The following is a 14,889-nucleotide window of genomic DNA, read 5'->3' as shown; positions in this document are numbered from 1 at the left end:
AAATGAAAAAGTCACTTGAAATAGCCTCAGCTACCCCCCATTTCCCGGAGTTACAATATTTGAAAAACACCCTGTATATTGAATGCATATAACCTATATGTTACAGTTTTCTAAAATTAAGTTTGAAACAAAATTAATATTAATTGATTGATTAGAAAAATCTCCTATCGGTTTCTCAAATTTATTCAATTTTCTGTAGGTGTTCTAATACTTTTAGAAGGAGGTGTATGTGTAGAATGTTGAGAAAAAGATTGCATCATAGACGATTGGCTTCTTGAAATATCTATGAATAATGTAAAGTTACGTACAACGGATGATGTTGGCAAAAAATACCGATTACTCTCAGTATCGATGAAATAATATCAGTGAAGTGAATGTCGATGAAAAATAACGATGACGAAATCTTTGAATAACAATCCATTTTTTAAATAATTACCTCCGTCTTTGTCACCATAAATCAGCATCGGTCACGTAACAATCCTCTTTAAACCGTCATCTCTAACAATAATAAATCTCCGGTATAATTGTAACAAAATTTACAGTACTATTACAATTACAACGATTAGAACTTTTTCGATTATAATAGAAAAATAAACTTTGTATTTATTACGTACAATAGTATAACATGATAATGGATTGAAAGTAACATTGTTGTCGAGGTCTAAACGAAAACCTAATAAAATTACCGTATCTGTATATTTCTATTTTCCATTATTTATAATATATAAATATACAACTATGATGTTTTGTTAAGCTCTTTTGGAATATATGTATAAATTGTTTCAGTTAAAGGAGACAACAAGGGTTCCAAAGGAATTCCAATGAAATGCACATCAGTCACAGTGAATCACAGAATAAATCTGGTCGAAACGTTTCGAGCGAAAGTGCTGCATCGAATTTCTAACGTGGCAACGTAAATCATCATTGCTCAATTTACTGCGCCACTGAGTGCATGATACACGGAACGTCGGGAATGCGGTTTTCACGTCTGACGACGTTGACGGGAACAACTGCCGACACGATCCGGACCAACTGATCCAAAACTCCATTACGCAACCAGCCCCCAGACAATTTCGGCCGCGTCTATGTTCGGCACTCCCTCTGATTCGTTGCGAGCAGATACACGAAGAGCAGAATTAGCCCTGCACGGTGATTATCAGACAAATGGTAATCGGATATCGTCCGTAGGATGCGATCGCTCGAATAATTGTTCCCTATTTAATCCGAGAATCTCCGGTCTGGTATTTGTCTGAACGATTTGATTACAGTTAACTGGCACTTAGGCAAATGGTGTCCCGTTGCCAAGTACAAATTACTTTTCGAGATACTAATCCTGCCACGCTAGAATCACAACGCCGTCACGATGGATTCCTGCCCGACTGTTTCGACAGTATTTTTTCTCTAAATAGAAAGACCTCTACCGTATCCGAAAAATTTCTATGCCCACCACCGGAAGAATCTCCTTTGGAGTTAGTTGAGCGTTAAACGCACTCGACGTCGGAGTCAGCAAATTATTGAGCGGCGGCGAGGCTCGCGCTAGTGCTGTCGAAACTATAGATTCCGATCTGTCTACATTTTTATTACTTTTTACAACATTTTTATCATCGGATTCGTATGTTTTCGCTAACTAAAATAATACCAAACACGATGTAACCGAGTGTAGACATATCACGATAACACTTCGAACATGTTAAGATTGCACGGCGGCTACCTCAGGTAATTGCCAGCAAAGGGATACCTTTCCCACAACTAACCTAATTCGTTCCGACTTGTGTATATGTATATTCCGTTCTTAACTGTCCTTTAAGCTCACTAGAAAGCTTTACTGATTTTACTTCAGTTTCCTATCATTTACAGCGTCGTCATGAGACGTTTAGGCATAAGGGGTTGCTTTTCTTTCTTGCGACCCATAAAACGTCATCAGTCCAGCAGCCGGCGAAAGCACACAAACAAAAATTCCATTTACAGTTTCTCATGTCTTTTACAGTCTTCCTGTTATTTTCACGCATTACAAACATGTTCGTTACAAAATTAATAGACTGTGGGTAATTAAGCAAAGTAAAAATTATCTTTGTCTCTCGTATCAAGCAGAAATTCGCCAAAAATGTATTTCTTCTTTTAGCGTTGTTGATACAGTAAAAATAATGCTACGCTATTTTTAAATCCTTTTTTTTCTTTACTGCTCCGTGTGTTCTGTTTACCCATTTTTGCTATAAATGCATAAAATCTACAGTCCACTAATTACTGTTACACACGAATACACTAAATGCTTTATATAAGTTTTACTTTTGCATTGTAAGGAAGTATGCACAAAGTCGTTGTTAACTGATGGTGTAACTGGACGAGGGTACATTCTTCATGCAAAAATAAGCCGACAAAAGGAAATAATATTTTCTCGTTTAAGGCTACGTTTACAAGAAAATCGAGTGGGAAGGTGCGCACATGCTGCGTTTTTTATTAGAGTTATACAGAGTAGTTACCTGAAGGATTGTATCTAATAATAAACGTATTATTTAGACATTTAGGAACTTGATTTCTTCGTAAAGAGAGCTTCAAACGGAAAAATGTTATACTTTTTCATCGACTTATATTTCCACGTAAAATCACCTCTTGCCCGATGGTAACACTCGTCTTATAGCACATTGTATAGGGTATAAAGTCTATTACTTATTTTTTGTACACATCCATCAGTGTGATTATAATTGCTTACGTAATAAACGATTAAAGTGTGAAAGAGACCGAGATATAGAAAAGAAGGCAGTCGAAGCGTTCGGCAAAGATGAAAGACTTGCGTGAGCTCAGATCTTTATATAAAAAATTAATACTCTTTTAATCCTTCGATCCTCTTGCGTGAAACTTTCATAAACGTATTAATTTCGTTTATTAGAGTTATAAATCATGTAATAGTTATACTGCGAATAGTATGCAATTGTAACAGAAATTAATAATTAAATATAAAGCAAGAGAAATATTTAAAGAATTCAAAGCTATTATTGCGTTATTCTCAATTTGATAAAATTGCTGAGAAAAGAAATACATCTCCATACAATTGCTGTTCCTTTCAATAGATGGAAAACATTTTTGTCTTCTATAAAAATCCCCGATGTAATAACAAGCGATTAAAGTTTCTGAAAGAGGGCGGCGAATGCAAAAGAAAGAGAATCAAGTCTTTCATCTTCTCCGAGCGTTTCGACTCTCCGCGTGTCGTTGTTTTCCATTCATCGGCCTCTTTCACGTCCTAAACTTTAATCGCTTATTATACCAGTAATTGTAGCCGTAATGCTGCCGTGTTCGGTATTATTTTGCGCCTGAAAAACAAGTCGAGTATGATGGAAAAAGTTTCATCGAGGAAAAACCCAAAATAAGAAATGTTGATTTTTGAATTTAAAAAGCTTGGCTCGCACGAGAATGCTTCTCTTTTTTCAGTCGCTCTTTCTCTCTAAATTGATATCTTTTCATTACATTCAAGCTACAACTACAGATCTAGGTTATTTTCATTTCGTTAAAATTGGAAACAACTACATCCAATAATTCATTTTGAACAATTATTTTCAATGATATTACTCGAAAAAGAAAATAGTATGAATCCACCTAAAATAATATCAATTTCAAGTAATGAAATATTTCGTTATATTTTTAATTTTATTAAGCAAATCTCTATTTCTCTTTCTCTATCTCATCTTGTAAAGATGTAGTTCTTGAAACTGTAAATCTTGAAATTGAAATATAATCTTTAATCTATAATCATTTAATATAGTGAGGTCGATTCTTTTGGGATGAATCACTATACTAGATACAAGAAGAATTTCACAATAATGTCAATGAACTATTTCAAATAATGTCACTTCGAATATGTCAAAGTTTGCACTACAAAGACAAAAATAATTTTTGTACAAGTGTGAGAGCACACTGTTTTACCAAATCCTAAATTCTTTCAAGGAAAAACGTAGCGGCGATCGATTCGATTCGGTTAAAGGTATTACATTCGCGTCTTCTGCTAACGAAGCTTCCCGATTCGGGATGATCAAGATAATTTGATTGTTCCGCAAATTTCTCTGGACTGGTTGACGTTTACGAAGTGACTGATCACGACGTAAACGCGAGAGTTAATTTCTCGATTGAGTCGATTGCTAGCTGGGGAGGGGGTGAGCTCTTCTTGTTAATCGGAAGGTAAGAAGAGTCGTCCGAAGAGAAACGTTTATCGGGGATTAATGTAATACAGTCGGAGAAAATGTTAAGGAGCGTTCTTACGAAGAACGTTTGCCGATTTGCGGATCGTTAATCCTAGAATCAACGAGAAAAAAAAGAACACGATATAATCTATCTTTAAAGTATCGTGATTAATGTGTTCTCACTTCTATTTATCATGGTCAAGTTCTTTCTCGCGCAAGTTCCTTCGTTAGATTTTAGGTATAAATTACCCATACTGCGTAAACAGTTGGGGGTTCGTACGGAATCATGACGAGAGACACGCGCGTTAGAAAGAGCTACCAATTAAAATTTTGATTAAACGAGAAAAGTCTACAAAAAGCATAGGAGATTGGCAGAAGGAGAGTTTGAACAGGAGAGCGGCATTGCGGATAATAGGGAAGAAAAAGTATATAGATTTTACTAAGAAAACCCGATACTTCGCTACATATTAACGAAGATACAAGGTATAACGATATAGTAATAAGAGGTAAAAGAGAAACAGAGGGGGAAGGACGAATCAGTTATTGAACTGCCGACTATCTAAATTAAATATGCAACTGGTGATACAACCGGTAGATTCTACATTAAAAAACAAATCGAAGAAAAGGAATAACATTTTTTCATTTAAGTCTTCATTATCAAGAAATTTAAGGTGGACATGCTTCAAGTTCGCGTCGCTTGTAGCGTAACGAAAAGTAGAGTTAGAATGTAATGGCCATCGTGATACAACTGGCGAGTGGACGATTCTACAATACATAGAGAAATAAGTCGAAGAAAAAGAGTAACATTTTTTCGTATAAGATTACGTTTTTAAGAAAAATAAATTCAATGATTCGTCAGGTTTGTATATGACGAGAAGTAATTTAGAATTAATATTGTTGCGCGGTGCGTTACAGCGTCGACCGTAGTTGACGATTGAATAACGCGCCTACCTCGCGATAAATTAATATGTTGAGGATAGATTTGAGGGTGAACTGAGATGGAACAAGGTGCCGTATTTAAACAAGGTTTAATAATAAAGAGACGAACAACTTATCACAAACTATAACAACTATGTACAAAATGTCGGTTGTCGGACTAGATGAGAAGTTACCGAATGCAAAGTGGAAAGTGATGTAGGTACGCTTCTCATCCTCCGATTACGCCTTCGTATGTAAATGGCGTGGGTGGAGTTGGTATTTCATTGGCTACTTAAATTATGTTAAAACCAATGAATATTACAAAGATGGCCAAGAAGAGGGGACAGCAGAAATCTGGGAGTTCCCAGATTTTCATTGTTCTTAGCGTCGTTGTCGCTGGCCGTACTCCTGCTCATGGCCACATCTGGTATCGGTTGTCGAAGGTCCGAAAGCTTCGACGCGGTATTATAAAGAATCTACCTGGGAGTCGTCATAACTTAATTACATAGGTCGCTCGCGACGCGACAAATATAGTAATTTGAATGATTCTTATTCTATAGTATTACTTTTTCAATATTTTGTTGTCGAAAACAGAGCTCTAAATAATCACGATTAATCCTCCACCTTATATAAACAATAGCGAACAAAAGCTCAAGAACCCATAACCACTTCACCGGTTAATTATCGCATTGGATAATGGAGGCTGTGTAAACATAAGTGGGTTAAAATCATAGTGACGTAAGAGATATTTTCGAAAATTTTGACTTATCTCGTAAAACGTAATCTATAAATGCTGAAATATTGAAAAGACGAATAAAATAAATTTTAAATAATAACACTCCCTGTTTCTCACAACGAGAAAAATGTGACTTACGCTACTAGAATTCTAACCTACTCATATATTAGCTTGCAAATTTGTCGATTAGTATAAAATTATACTAACATTTTTGCCTTACGTAGCCGAAAATAGAATTAATATTTTTTTCAGTTTTTTACTAGTCTTCAAAATTATAATATAACCTATCAATAAAGAATAAAGAAATATTTGTTTAAGACTTCGCCTTCAAGAAAATCGAGTATAAAGATATGACAAATACGCGTACTATAAAATAGTAATCAGCTGACGCGTCCGTTCGTGACCTGCCGTTTCTAATATTGTATATACTAGAGAGACACGCGAACTTAATGTATATTTAAATTTAGATGTAAATTTCACATTACGCAGAAATAGCCTGATACGCCTAAAATAACTAGAAAAGTAGTGAAATAATACTACATCGTAAAACTATGCTAAAAATAAAGGTTTCTTGAACGTAGTATAAAAGAAGTTTCTTTTTCGATCACACTATCGCTTACACCACAATTTGAAAAATAACCTCTAGTTTTTATTTTTCTACGTTTATTAATATGAAACGGTTGAAACAAGATACGTTAATTATTTTGGTACGTGATTTTCAAAAAAGTTACCGTAAAAGAATTGTTTACATGAATTGCTGCAACGCAATCAGTGAATTTCTTAAAGAAAAAGAAAACGAAAAATTATTGCTCCATTTATTTCGTTGCAATTTATTTTGAAGATGTTTCATAAAGCATATCTATTTCGCAACCGTGGCGATATTTTCACTATCTAGGTAAGCAAACAGACAATAACATAAAAATAACTACCAAATGTTTTGGATATTCTCTATCAAATATTTTTAATTCAAGAAACAAAATGAACTGGTTAAGTATTGCAAAATATTTCCGCAAAGGCTTATCTGCAGTGAACAGGGGTTCGTTATTACTAAATAGAGCTGAATGTATATGTAATTTACAAGATAATATTACCGTATTAATCATTAATTAGATTCAGAAATTTCTTCGTAATAGAAGCGTTTATTCTTTTATTGTTATCTGATACCAATTTTCTATGAACTGATACCAATTTTCTTCAGAAGAACAAGATGGTTTCTAATTACAATACCAATGGAATTAAATTGATGATTGTAATTAATAAACCTAATTGTGCAAAGTTGTGCCAAGATAGAACGTAGACATCGCGCAAGTAAAGAGTATATTTCATTTAAAAAAATAACAGTTTTTATTTTATATTGTCTTATATTTTTCTAAATGTTTACTTCTAATGCCTACAAAAGTAGGGAAAAATTAATGTGCTAGCACTTTTAACGAAACAATTAGCAGACGTTCAAGAGATGTATTTTTGGTCGTACTAAAGTAGTGCATGTACTATCAAGTTATTTTATGAGTCGTTCAATATGAAGAAGATGGAAATGAAAATTAAAAATTCTACTTCCGTAGTAATGAAAAAGCAGAGTCTGAAAAGACTCCAAGACTGTAATAATTACTTGAGCAGTAATACAATTTTTAACATGTAGAAACGTTGTTACAGAATATTTTAAAGATGGTTGTAAACCATTAAGATAATAAACAGGCTGCAGATTTTATGAACATGTATATATTAAATATAAAATTTACTAGGTTGAATATCAAACCAGAAGACATTGGAAGAATTTAAAAATATTCTCACGATTTCTTCAATATATTAACATTATTAAAAGTAGAAAAGCTGATTGAAAACAGAACGTTCAATTCGTCTTTCTACAATTGATTGAGACAATTTTTAAGTTACACGAATATCCATACTTTATTAATAAATTTAAAACGATAATAGTTCCTCTTCGTTTAATGAAAGTTCCATAAAAAATCGTTTCACGTAGATAGCAACTGCATGTGTTACATATTACTCAAATCTAATTGGATGCACCTGCAAACAGAATTAACAGTCTACTGACGAGGTCCATTTCACTGATTATATTCACCTGCGACAATCAATATTAAATAGGAGGCAGCAAATTGCATATACATTATTACAATAATAATGCGTGCTCGAAGGTCCTTCCAGTGTATGATTCGTAGAAATTGATTAAGTATGCTCGTCGTATATTTCGTATTTTTTCACAGAATCGGCAGTAGACGACTCTTACAGCATAGTTTTTTGTAATGCAGTCTGATACTTTGAAATTTATAAAGCAAGGTACAAACTGAAAAAGAATGTGCGCATGATAATGGAAGATAAACAAGAATTTAATGCAACAAACGGAAGCACTAGTTTCCGTTTTTGTAAGAAGAAAAAGGGTAATTTAATTAATATATCATACTCTTATGTATGTAATATGGGAATAGCACGTCTTGTGTTGGTGTGCCATAAATTAAATATTGTATATTAAAAACTACTGTAACTTCGGCAATAATATCACCTGCATTCACATTAGAATTTCTTCGTCAGAAAACATTTGCTTTACTTTATACTACTTGTTCCGTCCTGGACATAGGGCCCCAAGAACGACACTCAGGCAAGGAAGGCTAATTTACAGTTTATGATGCTAGTAATGGTAAAAGGCTATTTTTGAGGAACCGATCCATCAAGTAATTTTAATATTTCGCGCGACGCATGGTAATCGTTTTACAATCTCTTGTTCTCGGTCTCAATAGCAAACGCTGCTAAAACATCCCCTACCACAGAGTTCCTTCCCATCCCTACTTTAAACATTTTTCCACTTCCACCAAATTTCTCCTGCAACCGAGTTTTCCTAAAAGCTAGCACGACATGAAAGTAACAGAATCGTCTTTACATCAAGTGCAGCAAGTTAGAATCGTTTTTACATCGAAGACAGCCAGTTTAAAATCGTTTTAGCAACAAGTGAATCAAGTTAGAATCAAGTTAGAATTGTTCTTGCACCGAGGTAGCAAGATCAAGGAATCATTTCACTATTATATATCGCGACGTAATTATATCGAGATTGGCTACAAGTGCAGCAAAGTCCTTTGTAACTAAGGTCATTTCTGTACAAAGTGTAAATAAACGGATTCTCCGGAGTTAGACTTACACCCTTTCTTCGTTAACCGGTCGTAAATCTAAGTCGTCAACGAGGCGAACGATACGACACAACACTACTAGAGATCCTAGCTTCAGGTAGGCATGAGGAAAAACCACTTGGTTCAGGCCGGCCTTCAAGCGATATACAATACATATAGTACTCAAGCAATAAAAAGACACCTTTGTGTTTGCATCCCCCCTCTTAGTACCTGTTCCTCTGCCGCAACTATCGGTCGTTATTGATTGTCGTCGATCTTTATTACCATTTTCGACCATTAGCAATCGATAACTGCAGCGGTGGGTCAGCATGAGAGAGAGAATGTAAACAGAAAGGTGCTTTCTTGTTGTGTGAAAACTATACGTTGCATTGCTTCCCGATCTTTTAAACTTCGTTTGATTGGGTTAGACACTCAATTATACCACGTTCTAGCTACACGTTTAGATTTATGTTTATCTTCATCTTCGTGTCGAGGTATAAAAAAGGCTATTCAGAAGAACAGCCGGATATGAACCGGATATATGTCTAATTTTTTATTTCAGACGAATTTCTTAAAAATACAAATTAGTTGTTTTATTATTATATCCTTCTATAACAATTTACATAATTCTGCTATCAAGTTAGTAATTTTCTAATATCGATCTCTCAAAAAGTAGAGTATGTATTGTGTCGAAAATTAGTTGTGCACGAAATCCTCCACCTCTCGGTTACTATTGAATCGATATTTCCCCAGCGCACAGTGATCTGAGAACTTGCTGACCAAAATTATTTTATCGTTATTTCAGGATTCACTAACACCACCTAGAATTTAATTACGACAAAAATGTGTATCGCCGTTCCCAAAATCAAGATAACTTTTTCATGAAAAAGGTTCGTTCCCCAAATTCGTTACACTATTATTTGAAACACATTTTTGCCAGATTGTTGTAAATGTTTGAAAACTTGTGCTGACAGTGTTAAGGGGTCTAGAAAGTGTCTTTATTCGAGGAAAAACTCCGAAATATTTTCGTTTCAAATATAATCTATTTTTGATGACACAGTTCGATTCCATACGCGCCTGAAAACATGTGCGGTGATAACAAAACGATCTCTTAGCCATTTAACATGGTTATTAAGGTGATATGAGGAGGTCAAAGTAATAGTGACCTACATCTTGTTTTCTTTATTTTGAGAAACAAAGAGTGTTAATGTTTACTAACAAGTCTATTGTTCATTGAACAAATTTATTGGTAAGATAGTTTAGAGTTAAGTGAATTCATAACAACCTTACATTTTATTATATATCATTTGTCCTTTTAACACTTTGACGTGTATAAGTTACATTTCAAGTAATAGGTCAAAGTTTTTGAAAATGTTAGTTACACCACTATGGTTTTAATCGCTGCAAGTTTATTTATTGAAATCCGTACAGAATTAAAACTTGGAGGAACTAACGTTTAAGATTTATAAATTGTGTCAATGATTTTGTAAACTTTTATATAAAAAGATTTCCGAGGCCTTCACTTTTAAACATTTTTGTTAAAACTTGAATCGTTAAATCTTCGTACTATTGTTATATGCGTTAAAAAATACTTAAAACTACATCGCATATTTGAACCTTCTAATGCGTATAAAATTACCATTAAAAACTGTTTTCTGATAATTGTAATATAATATATTTAATGCAATATTAAGTGTTTAAGTAATAGAAATTGCAAAGCTATTAGCTATTTTAGCTTCGAAGTACAGAGACGTAAATGATGTTTTCGAAAATGTTGAGTTATTTCTTAAAATATAATTCATGCATGCAAGAAGATAAAAGGGATAAGTGAAGTAAATTATAAAGTTACTATAAATGAACTTAACGTTAAATGAGCTTAACAATAAATTCAGTCAGGAAACAATAATACTCCATGTTTCTTCAGTCCTTTTATCAACCAAAAAAACATTCAGTACGTTTTGTGCAGTTTAAAAAAAGTTATTGCAGAAACATGACTTCTTTTAACACCTTTGTGTATTTAAGTCGAATCTAATAAATATTAAACTAAGCAATTTTCATGCTTGCTTATTTTATGAGTCCCGAATTTACTTTAATGCCGTAAAATATAGATAAGAAACTATGAATTTATTTCAATTCCGTAAAATATAGATAAAAAGCTAAAACCATTCGTTACGTAGAATATTGCCGTATTAGTAAAATTTAAATTAAATTAATTTTTAACGCAATAACTCATATTCGATACGTAAAAGAGAAATATTTCCGATCGTTTCTTGATTACCGAGTCATGTAAATACCAGTTGACAAATCAATGCGAGATTTCACATGCAGGTCACCTATCGGATTAGCTATATAGGTCACAGCATCCTGAATTTTAGCTGTCCTCGAGAGAAACTCGAAAAATTGTGTAGTTAAAATTGCGATACCTCTCCGCACTGTTACGAATGATGGAACGATAACATTTTGCATTAAATCGTTACGAACGAAATTCGTTTGGCCAAGCGAACGAAATCATACATTGTATGCAAACACTAGCAATTTTTCCAATCTTTCCACTGTACGAAATTAGTATTCGATTTGATATCGAATTTTTGTGTTCTGAAATTTTCAAGTTAAACAATTGAAATTAATTTCGATAATTATTTTGTAGCGCCCGATCGTACGCACAAGAGAAAGTTTTCTTTCGTGCAAACGACGAATGTAATTTACGACTCTCGTTCGACAAAGTTATTATTGAGTCGACATTTTCCAAATCTTGTCAACGCATGTTTAATAGAATCTTTTCCGAAGGTCCTCAATAGCAAACAGATACCGTCGTAAATTAGGGGATTATCTGAAGGGTACTTGGGCCGGACGCGCATCGACTTTAGTGCACGTGGGTCGGGCGCGGCTGACCTGAAGAAAAGTCCCAGGTTCCCACAGCAAAATGCATCCCCTCCCGTCACCTCGCCGTTCCGAAAACAAGCACGCCTTGGGCGTAAGGAGTAGGCAGTGAATCGGAAAAACGAACAGCTCTGATTGGACAAGACCCAGCGCGTGGGTTAGCCAATCAGGGTTGTTTCGGAATTTGACCAGGGCAAACATGAAGTCAGAGTTTGTAAGAGAATCACTTGGCCGCGACGCGTCGAGCGATAAACGTCGTGAAAGACCACTCTCACCCGATCATTAAGCCAAGTCCGATAGATCGTGAGAGTCGAGACACGTGACTCTACACCGCGTATAATTCTTACAACCAAGCTAGCCACATTCGTAATACGTGTGCCGTGTGAAAGACAGTGGTAGTGAACATTCTTGTTTTAGTTTTTAGTTCAAGTGCAAAAGATACGTACTTGTGGACAGTAAGATGAGTCACGACAGAGACAATGCGAGTGCCGCGACGTCGGAAGTTCGCTACTTCGATATTCTCGTGCCGACGTTTTGGCCGGAGCACCCCGCGCTCTGGTTCCATCAGATCGAGTCGTGGTTTGAGCTGACCGGCATAACAGCAGATACAACAAAATTCTACTCCGTGATATCGCAGCTCGAACCAAAATACGCGCTTGAGGTGCAAGACGTTTGCGCAACACCTCCGGAAACAAACAAATACGAAACGCTGAAGCGGGAGCTGATCCAGCGTTTATCCCTGTCGCAGAACAAAAGGATCGTGTAGCTCCTGAAGAATGAGGAGATTGGCGACCGTTCTCCATCGCAGTTTCTGCGCCACATGCAGGACCTGACGGGAAGAACAAAGACGGACGATTTCCTGAGGGCGCTGTGGGCCAGCAAATTGCCAGCGATGACGAGGGCGATCGTGAACACACAGGCAGACTTGCCTCTCGCAAAACTGCTGGAAATCGCGGACGAAATCCACATGGGAACCGCCCAGGCGCAGGTGTCCAGAGGTTCAGCAACGCGGAAGGACCCGATGGAGGCATTAGTCGACCGTCTAGAGAAATTGGAACTTAGGCTGGCCGAATTCAAACGGTCGCGTTCGCCACGAAGGCAGAAGCGGAGCTACCGCGGTCGTTCGCGATCCAAAAGTCGTCGCCGAAGTTCGTCGCCATGCAACAAGGTTTACTGTTGGTACCATCAAGTGTTCCGAGAAAGATCGAGAAAGTGCCGTCCACCGTGTTGCTACGGTTCGAGAAACACGAAGGTACCCCGCTGAATGCGGCAATCAGTGACAGACCGCGCATCTATTGCCTTTTCGTCTTAGCTTACCTCACTTGAGCTTATTTATCACTGCTTGGTCATATAGTATCAGCTTTATTTCTTTTATAAACTTTTACATACGTATGTACACTCTTTAATTCATTTGAAGTATTTGATAAGATATATATACTTTAGCCGTATCTTTCACAGTAACCATTGTTTGACCTAACCGCATCTGCGAGCGTACTCAAGCGTCCATTGTAAACTAACCACGGAAACCATGAGCGGACTCCTCCACCTTTGTCCGCGCCCTTAAAATTTCTATAATTCAGCACACTTGCGGTCAAAGGCAAAACTAAACTGCTGTATCCCCCTTTTTGTTAAAAATTTATAATCCTCTCATCGTCTCCAAGGAAAATAATTATAAATTTCAGACTCCTCAGAACATATCCAGTATAAAATTTGAATTGTCATACTAAAGGCCAAAATTGGTCAATATCTTGCATTGATCTTTATGAACAATGTAGAAAAATTAATACGCTAAAACAAGTGGTAAGCAAACGGTAACAATAAGAATGGCGAAGCAATACGTTATCAGGGAGAAATATTTCATCAACGAATGGAAAAGTTTATAAAGAATCAGCACTCGGTCAAAACAGTCAAATACGCGTTTAAAAACGTTTTAAAATATTATATTCTCCTCTATGCATATCTGAATAGCCAATTACTTTTTTTCGGAATCCCGCTTGTTCAAATACTTTTTTCAAAGCATTGTTTTGTTTATTCATTGTATTTTTCAAAGAAGTAAAGTAAAATCTAAATTATGTGTCGTGTATTTACTTAATATACTGAGCGAGTCTGGCAACAGGACGACATCAAATAACTCATAAAATATTTGTTGTACGAAGAGATGTTACAGATAGAAGTTGCGTGGCTTATAGGGGTGCATATAGTATTTCAATTAGTTTTATGTTACTTTGTTTCTTTATCATCATGTGAAGGTCACCTCCAATTTTTTAACAAAATAGCTAAATTAAGCGCTGAATTCTATATAAAAACTTTGTACACCAACTGGAGTATGAAGTTCACAGTGACTCAAATATTAGTGGTATAAGTTTTATTTTAGGCGATGTTCGAACTGCTGCTGTTAAAATCAATACAGTTACGTAATCTCGTTATTAGAGAGCGAGAGACATCGTCCAGAGGTTCTACTGTTATGTTATTGCAAAACGCACGTCCAATACTGTGTTGCATATGCTATTACCTATGTAACATCTAGGACTCTGTTTTCCAATGCTGATCGGCCATCCGTAAATAAAGTTGTCCGACTATGTTATGTTAACAGTCACGTTGATTAACGGTCTTTTCTAACACGGCGTAATTTATTTTCGCTAATATCTCACTAGCTATTTATCTTATACTTTTTAAATAGAATTCGACGTTATATCCGAATTCGGGTAGAACTATTACATTTAAACAATTCAAGGTAACCTTCTTATCTGGATAAAAAAAGCTAAATAACATATCCTTCACAAGAATACTATGTGCACCTCTAGAAACACTGCAACTTCTACCGGAACCAATTTTCATACAACAATATTCGATGAGTTACTTGAGGACCTCATGTTACGAGATTTACCTTGTATATCTCGAAAAAGATCAAGATTTTGTCCTACACTCCCAAAGAAAAAGATAGCACGCGCGTGCTATCTTCAATTTCTCGCGTTATATTTATGGTACAGGAAATGTGCCAATCATACAGAAAGACTACCTTCTACTGATATATAAACCTTATTTTTATGGACTTTTCTTCAAC

At 35.5% G+C, this 14,889-nt stretch overlaps 1 protein-coding gene and 1 pseudogene across 3 annotated transcripts in view; one reads left to right on the top strand and one right to left on the bottom strand.

The window, feature by feature from the left end:
- LOC144476690 (neural-cadherin) overlaps positions 1 to 14,889 on the bottom strand; it is a 573,745-nt gene that overhangs the window by 203,110 nt on the left and 355,746 nt on the right. The window lies entirely within an intron of this gene.
- LOC144477135 (uncharacterized) lies at positions 12,286 to 13,089 on the top strand (annotated as a pseudogene).

This window comes from Augochlora pura, chromosome 11, assembly GCF_028453695.1.
Source record: "Augochlora pura isolate Apur16 chromosome 11, APUR_v2.2.1, whole genome shotgun sequence".
In the NCBI taxonomy this organism is placed as follows: Eukaryota; Metazoa; Arthropoda; class Insecta; order Hymenoptera; family Halictidae; genus Augochlora; species Augochlora pura.
The sequence above is the reverse complement of the archived record's forward strand: the minus strand, read 5'-3'. Positions and strand labels throughout refer to the sequence as shown.